Below are 7,990 nucleotides of genomic sequence, written 5' to 3'. Positions count from 1 at the left end.
ATTATTTTCACACAGATCTGAAAGCTAGAAATCTGAGATCAAAATGTCAGCAGGGTTAATTTCATTCTGAGGCCTCTCTTCCAAGGCATGTAGATGTCCAGCATCCCCCTTTACCTTTGCATGGTCTTTCTTCTGTGTATGAATACATTTGTGCCCCAATTTCCTTGTCCATGAGGACACCAGTCATATTGGATTAGGGCCCACTCACAGAACCTCATTTTTACCTTGATAACTTCTTAAAGACCTTATGTCCAAGTATATTCACATTCTGAAATGCTGGGAATTAGGACTTTTTATTGTTTAGAGTTTTCATTGTATGAATGTGTCATCGTTAATCTAGTTACCTATTGAAGGAAACCTTAGTTGTTTTGTTTGGGGGCAATAATGAACAAAAATTATTAAAGATTCACATACATGTTTTTGTGTGAACATAAGTTTGCAGTACACTTGGACAAATATCTTGACCTAATTGCTGTATGATATGGTAAGAGTATGATTAACTTTATTAAACTGAAACTCTCTTCTAAATGACTACCTCATTTTCATTCCTATCAGCAGTTAATGAGCATTTTTTGTTGATTTACACATGTATCAACATTTGATATTTCCAGGTTTTATTGGCCTGTGAAATTCTAAGAAGTATGTAGTAATTTTTAACCAGAGAGGGTGCAAAGATTCATGGGGGGCTAGGAGACGCGGTTGCCTGCCTGCCTCCCAGTCCCAACTGCCTGGCCCATACCAACCGCCTTGCATGCCAGCCTCCCTGCCTGGTGTGCCTATGTATCTGGTTTCCTTTTAAAAGGCCTGTACAATCTATCAAGGGCTCCAGGACTCTCTTTCTCTGTCTGCTTGAACCAACAATAAACCTGCCCTGTGCATGGTGATACTACACAAGCAACTCAATAAAAATGGGCAAAAGACTTTCGTTGTAGGGCAGTTTGGTTCTGGTCTGGGTCCCACTCTGAGCTGGCATGGGGATTTGCCATGGGACATGACCTGATTTTCCAAATGCCTGAGCGGGAGGCATGCTAGCTTTGTTGGCTCCACTGGCCCCAGAGTGTATAGCCTGAGGGCCAGACAGCACAGGCCGCTCTGAAACCAGTAGTAGTGACTTTCTCACTGCCCACCAGGCCCAGCATAAGCAGTGTCTGCCTAAGCTGCAGTTTTACCCACTGGCCATCAAAGTCTGCTGCCTGATGACAGTGCCCAGACTGCTCTAGCAGCAGCAAGTGGTGGTTGCCCCACCCAAGTGCTGGCCAGCCCTGGGGCTACTATAGTGAAAGCAAACCCCTAAGCCCCATGACTTCTAGTTCAAGGCAAGGGGGTGGAGTAATGGGCCCCACTGGGGCAGTTCCAGTCCCGCAGCTCCCCGCAGCCACAGGCAGAGAGGCACATGCATGAGAAACCAAATTGGCAGGCTCCCAGTGGCAGCCTGCTCTGCAGTTGCTGGGAACAAGGCCCCAGCACTGCTTCAGAGCCCCCTGAATTATTAAACCCAGCCCCTCTGAGAAGAGCCAGATGTAGTGTGCTTCTGGCCCCACTGAGGCCAGTTCCAGCTTAGGACGTGCTCTGACCTCAGGGCAAGCCCCAGGCTTCCCCTCCACATACCCCACCCCCCTCCCCCCCCCCCCCCCCCCCCCCCCCCGCCCAGCTTAAATCTGGCACCAGGTTTGGAAATGGACCAATCGGGTTTAAGATCTCCAGATGTCAGCCAAGGGCTTGAACTCATTATGCAGATCAAAAACACAGTGAGCTGATCAGTGTTTAGCAGCACTAATCTAATGGTTAGGATGGTCCAATCCAGCTTGTAAGGTGAGGGACCCTGAAAAGAATAGGAGTCAGCTTGGCATCCACTCAACAGCCAGCCTCTAAAGAGAGGAGGATTCAGCAGATGGTCTCCAAGGAAAAAGCATCAAGCAGACAGCCTCCATGGGACACTGAGACCTCTGTAGACTATAAGGCCTCCATAGACTTCAAGACCTCCATAGACCTCAAGACATCATAGAACTTCAGACTTCTATAGACCTTCAGACCTGCAGAGACATGTTTTTGGCCCTGCCTCTGATATTCCACACAAGGAGCACTGTGAATTTCAGCCCAGTGTCTCAAAAAGCTATTAGCCATTGATTCATACCAACAGCTCTCTAAGAACTGCAACACTAGTGTCTGAAACTGCTTCCTGGTGATTAGTGCTGACTGGCACTGCTGACTAGCACTACTAACTGCTGACCATCACTCTGTGTCCTGCTTTAAGAGCTGTCCACCACTTCTGATCATCTTCCTGGTGCGTTGCCTCCATTGCTATCCAGCCCTGCCTTCAGACTATTGGTGTGGACTGCTGTGGTATTGTTAGGGGGAAAAGGATGTCCTAAAGCTAATTCCATACAGGCTTTGTGGACTCCACCCACCTCCCCCTCCCCAGGCCAAAGCCAAAGACACTGGGAACTCCAAATCCCATCACCATCAAAGGGAAGGTGGCGGGGACCTGAGAGTGGGGTTAAGCAGCCAGGTTGGTATAAAGCCAGACATGTGAGCTTTGGAGGGGGTCCCCCCATTTTGGCTCTCCGCCAGCTCACAGCATCCAGCCAGCTCTGAGAGTGCTTTTTGGGTTTCCAGGTCATCGGATCGGGTAGGACGCATTAAAGAATTTATTTCCCTATTTTCTCCCTGAGTTGTACATTTTCCTTATTTCCTTTTTCCCTTATAAATAAACCTTTTATTAACCTTTTGTGTATGCCTGTAATGGAGTATTAATAAGTCCCTTTTAAGTGCGCGGGTGAGGACTCACAGCCAGGCAACCCATTCAATATCGGGGTTGCCCTATAACAGTATCACCTCAGCAACCCTATCAGCTGCACCCTAAGTTGAATCCCAATCTACTGCCAACCAATGTGCCACCAGCTCCAGGCTCTCATTGACAGGACAGCACCATCTATCATGAGCAGCCTTTATTTGAGACTATTGGACACTGCAGACACTATCTGGAGTGAAACAACCAGCTACTTGTGGCCTTAGAAATTCTTTGTTTCACAAAAAAACCTAAAACCAGTAGAAGAAAGGAAATAATAAAAATCAAAGCAGAAATGAATGAAACAGAAATGGAAAAAACAATCTAAATGTTAGGGGGAAGTGATGTCCTGAGTTAATCCCATACAGGCTTTGTGGACTCCACCCCCACTCCAGACTAAAGCCATCAAGACTCTGGGAAAGACAAATCCCATCACCACCAAGGGAGGGTGGCTGGGACCTGAGGGTGGAGCTGAGCAGGAAGAGAAGAAGCTGCAGAAGAGACTAAGGAAGGAAGCAGGATGGAGCCAGGAGACCTGGAGGAGGCGCATGGAGCCTAGAGACACGTAAAGAAACTGCGCTTGTCTTTTGGTCGTGGACTGGGTGACACAGATGTGGGTGAGACCCATGGGGAGGTGACAATGGCAGCTTTTATCTTGATGTTGATTTTGCTCTTTTCCTTCCGGGCTTGTCCGGTTGTTTGTGACCCTTTTCTGTGGGTCCCCACTGGAAGATGCTTTAGACTTGTAGCAGGCTTTGGGGCCTTGTTCTGGGCCGATCCCATTTGGATGGAGTTTTACCCACGAGGGGACGGGTAACTTTGGGTGCTTCATTTAGAAACTAGACTCTTTGCCTTACCTGTATTGTTTCCTAGTTTTATTAAAGTTCCTTCCCATTAAAGTCTCATATGTTTTGTGTTGATGCGGCGGATGGCAGAACCCATTTAGAATAGGCAGGTTTGCGGGGCTTGGGCTGCCCCTCTCCCTGTCCTATAACATAAAGATCAATGAAACCAAAAGTTGGTTCTTCAAAAAAATAAATAAAATAGACAAACCCCTAGTCAGGTTCACAGAGGAAAAACGGGAGAAAGCACAAATAAATAGGATCACAAATGAAAGAGGAGAAATCTCAACAGACACAGCAGAAATCAAAAGAATAATCAGAAACTACTATGAACTGTTATATGCAAACAAGTGCAACAATCTAGAAGAGATGGGCAAATTGCTACAACTTTACAATCACCCAAAGCTAGATAAAAAAGAAAAAGAACACCTAAACAGACCAATTACAGCAGTGAAATTGAAATGGTAATCAAAACCCTTCCAAAAACAAAAGCCCAGGATGAGATGGATTTACAAATGAATTCCACCAAACATTCAGAAACAAACTAGTGCCTATCCTTCATGACTTTCAAAACATTGACAAAGAAGGGATAATACCAAACATGTTCTATGAAGCCAACATTACACTAATACCAAAACCAAACAAGGACAACACTAAAAAAGAAAACTACAGGCCAATCTCTCTAATGAACACTGATGCAAAAATCTTCAATAAAATTTTAGCTAAGAGAATCCAACAATGTATCCATAAGACAATTCACCATAACCAAGTAGGATTTATTCCAGGGACAAAAGAATGGTTCAACATCCAAAAATCAATCAATATAATCCAACACATCAACAAAAAGAAATATAAAAACCATATGATAATATCAATAGATGCTGAGAAAACTTTCAACAAAGTACAACAACCATTTATGATAAAGGCCCTTGAAATTCTCAGGATACAAGGAACATACCTCAACATCATTAAGGCCATATATGACAAGCCCATAGCCAATATTGAGACACAGGGCAAGCTAGGAATTACGCAGTTTTAGGGACAGTGCAGGAGGGGACCTTGAAGAATTTAGGGAGGCTTCAGAGATAAGGACAACCAAGGGAATGTAACCAATTCCACCTGGAATAACAAACATCTCAGGACCAAGGACAACATTGTTAACGCTGGTCCTATTTCCCTTCAGGTGGTAAAGGGAGGCGGAGATTGGAGAAATGGGAGAATGGTTTAATTTATGGACAACTTAGAAGGGCAGCTGTTTAACTTCAATGCAGGGATGCCCATCCAGAGGACTGGGCCATAAAGATAAAGATGCAACAAATGGGGAAAGACAGACCTGCTAGATAAGGAATGTGAAGATCCCCCACTCATTAGCAAATTAAGTGAGACAGCCGAGAACTAACTAATCACAAAGAGACTGGTGGAGCTTTAGAATAATGAGGGAAAGAAGGTATATATTCCCTGAGACACGACTCCACTTTGGCTTCCTTGCCCCTCCCAGGCCTGGTTTCCTGGCCTGGGAGTCCCACTTTATTTCTGTTCTTTTTCTCCTCAATAAACTTTTTCTTTCTCTAAACAAACCTGCTCTTCTTGCTTGCTTGCCTGAGCATCTGCGAAGTTCCTGCTGTGGCTTCGTGAGACACCAACCCATGGGGGTCTAGCGGCCGGGACTCAGCGCTGCCCCTGCAGCCTGGGATCTGTTCCTGGCTGGGAGACTAGACCTGACAATTCCGGTATCAATATCATTCTCAATGGTGAAAAGTTAAAAGCATTTCCAATAAGATCTGGAAGAAGACAAGGATGTCCAGTCTCACCACTGCTTTTCAATATAATACTGAAAGACCTATCCAGAGCAATAAGAAAAGAGAGAGACATACAAGGAATCCAATTAGGGAAGGAAGAAGTCAAACTATCACTATTCACAGATGATATGATAATATACATAGAGAACCCCAAAAACTCTACAGAAAAACTAATCAAACTAATATATCAGTTTAGTAAAGTAGCAGGAATACAAAATCAACACAAAAAATCAGTAGCCTTTGTATACACAAACAATAAATCTGAAGAAGAAATCAAGAAAACTATCCCTTTCATTATTGAAACAAAAAAAAAATCAAATACTTGGGTATAACCTAACAAAAGACGTAAAGAACCTATACAAAGAAAACTATAAAACACTGTTAAAAGAAATAGAAGACACAAAGAAATGGAAAGACATCTCCTGCTCATGGGTTGGAAGAATTAACATTATCAAAATGGCCATCCTATCAAAAGCAATTTACAGATTCAATGCTATTCCAATAAAAATTTCAATGACATTCTTCAAAGAAATAGAACGAATATTGATGAAATTCATATGGAGCCACCAAAAACCCTGAATAGGGGCCTCCCCGGTGGCGCAGCGGGTTGAGTGCAGTGCTGTGAAGCTGTCCACAGCCTCCACAGCGCTGGTTTGATTCCCGGCCAGTGAGGGAGAATCCCACATTGCAAGGCAGGCCTCTCCTGTCTCGCCTGCTGCTACCCTTAGTGGTGCTTTCGGTCTGCCTGCCTGTTCTGCTCCCATACCCTCCCAAGATTCTGGCCTGTACCCCAGCTCTTGTATAAATAAAAATAAATAAATAAAAAACCCAAATAGCCAAAGCTCTCCAGAAAAAAAAAAGAAGGGAAAGGAGGTATCACACTCTCAGACTGCAAACTATACTACAAAGCCATAATAATCAAACTGCATGGTATTGGAATAAGAACAGACACACAGACCAATGGAACTAAATAGAAAATCCAGAAATAGACCCACAGATTTACAGTCAACTAATCTTTGACAAAGGGGCAAAGAATATGCAATGGAGCAAAGAAAGTTTGTTCAATAAATTTTGCTAGGAAAAATGGGTCTCTACATGCAAAAGACTGAAGCTTGACTACTGACTCACACCGTGCACAAAAACCAACTCAAAATGGATTAAAGAACTAGACATAAAACCTGAAACCATAAAATATACAGAAGGGAATATAGTCAAAACACTACATGACATACACCTCAGTAACATCTTTAAAGACACATTACCCAAAGCAGTGATAGTGAAGGCAAAGACAAATAGCTTGGACTACATCAAATTAAAGAGCTTCTGTACAGCAAAATACACAGTAACCAAAACAAAGAGACACTCCACCAACTGGGAGAAAAATTTTGCACATGACATTAATGATAAAGGACTGATTACAAACATCTACGAAGAGCTGATGAGACTCAATGAAAACAAAGTAAATAATGCAGTCAAAAATGGGCAGAAGAGCTAAAAAGAAACTTCTCCAAAGAGGAAATGCAAATGGCCAACAGGCATACGAAAAATTGTTCAACATCACTTGTAATCAGGGAAATACAAATCAAAACTACAATGAGATACCATCTTACACCAGTGAGAATGACACATATTTAAAAAACTAGCAACAACAAATGTTGGCAAGGATGTGGAGAAAAAGGAACTCTCTTGCACTGCTGGTGGGAGTGCAAACTGGTCCAACCACTATGGAAAGCTGTGTGGAGATTCCTCAACCTACTGAAGATGGCGCTGCCATATGACCCAGCAATTACACTCCTGGGTATTTACCCAAAGGACACAGAAACATTAATTCAACCACCCACACCCCTATGTTTATAGAAGTACTATTTACTATAGCTAAGCTATGGAAACAACCCATGTCCCCAAAAATAGATGACTGGATCAAGAAGATATGGTACATATACACAATGGAATATTACTCAGCAATCGAAAAAGATCAACTCCTGTCATTTGCGGCAACATGGATGGAACTGGAAGGGATTATGCTAAGCGAAATAAGCCAGAAAGAAAAAGAAAAATACCCGATAATCTCACTTATAGCAGGAATTTAGAAAACCTAAATAAGGGACTAGGAAAAGACTAATTATAATAAAGTAAAAATCAACACGCAACAAGCAACTATAAACCACACACACAATGGAGGGGGCAGGAAGGAGTAGGATGAAAACAAGGGGGGTGGGAATTGTATGGGGACTATAACCATGACGAAAATGCATACATTGTGCAAAAATGAAAAATGATGTAAAAAATATATAAAATAAAAAACGCTAAATATATACTTAGCAAATAAAAAAAAGCAAGAAAAGAAATTCTTTGTTTCCCCAGCTTCCTTTTTGTTAAAACAAGCAAAAAAAAATACCGTTGTAGTTACACCCTGAGCCTAAGTGGTCTTGCAATTGCTGTCATACAGTAGAGAGAGAACCCACAGACAGTGGTGACCTGATTCCTGATCTTGGCATGTCCTTTAGCACTGTTTTAGTTGGCGTAGCAAGTTCAGTTCCAAACTGATATCACAGACCTTT

The sequence above is a fragment of the Talpa occidentalis genome, unplaced genomic scaffold, assembly GCF_014898055.3.
Source record: "Talpa occidentalis isolate TD23 unplaced genomic scaffold, MPIMG_talOcc4v2.1 talOcc4.9, whole genome shotgun sequence".
Taxonomy (NCBI): Eukaryota; Metazoa; Chordata; class Mammalia; order Eulipotyphla; family Talpidae; genus Talpa; species Talpa occidentalis.
This window is presented reverse-complemented; position numbering follows the sequence as displayed.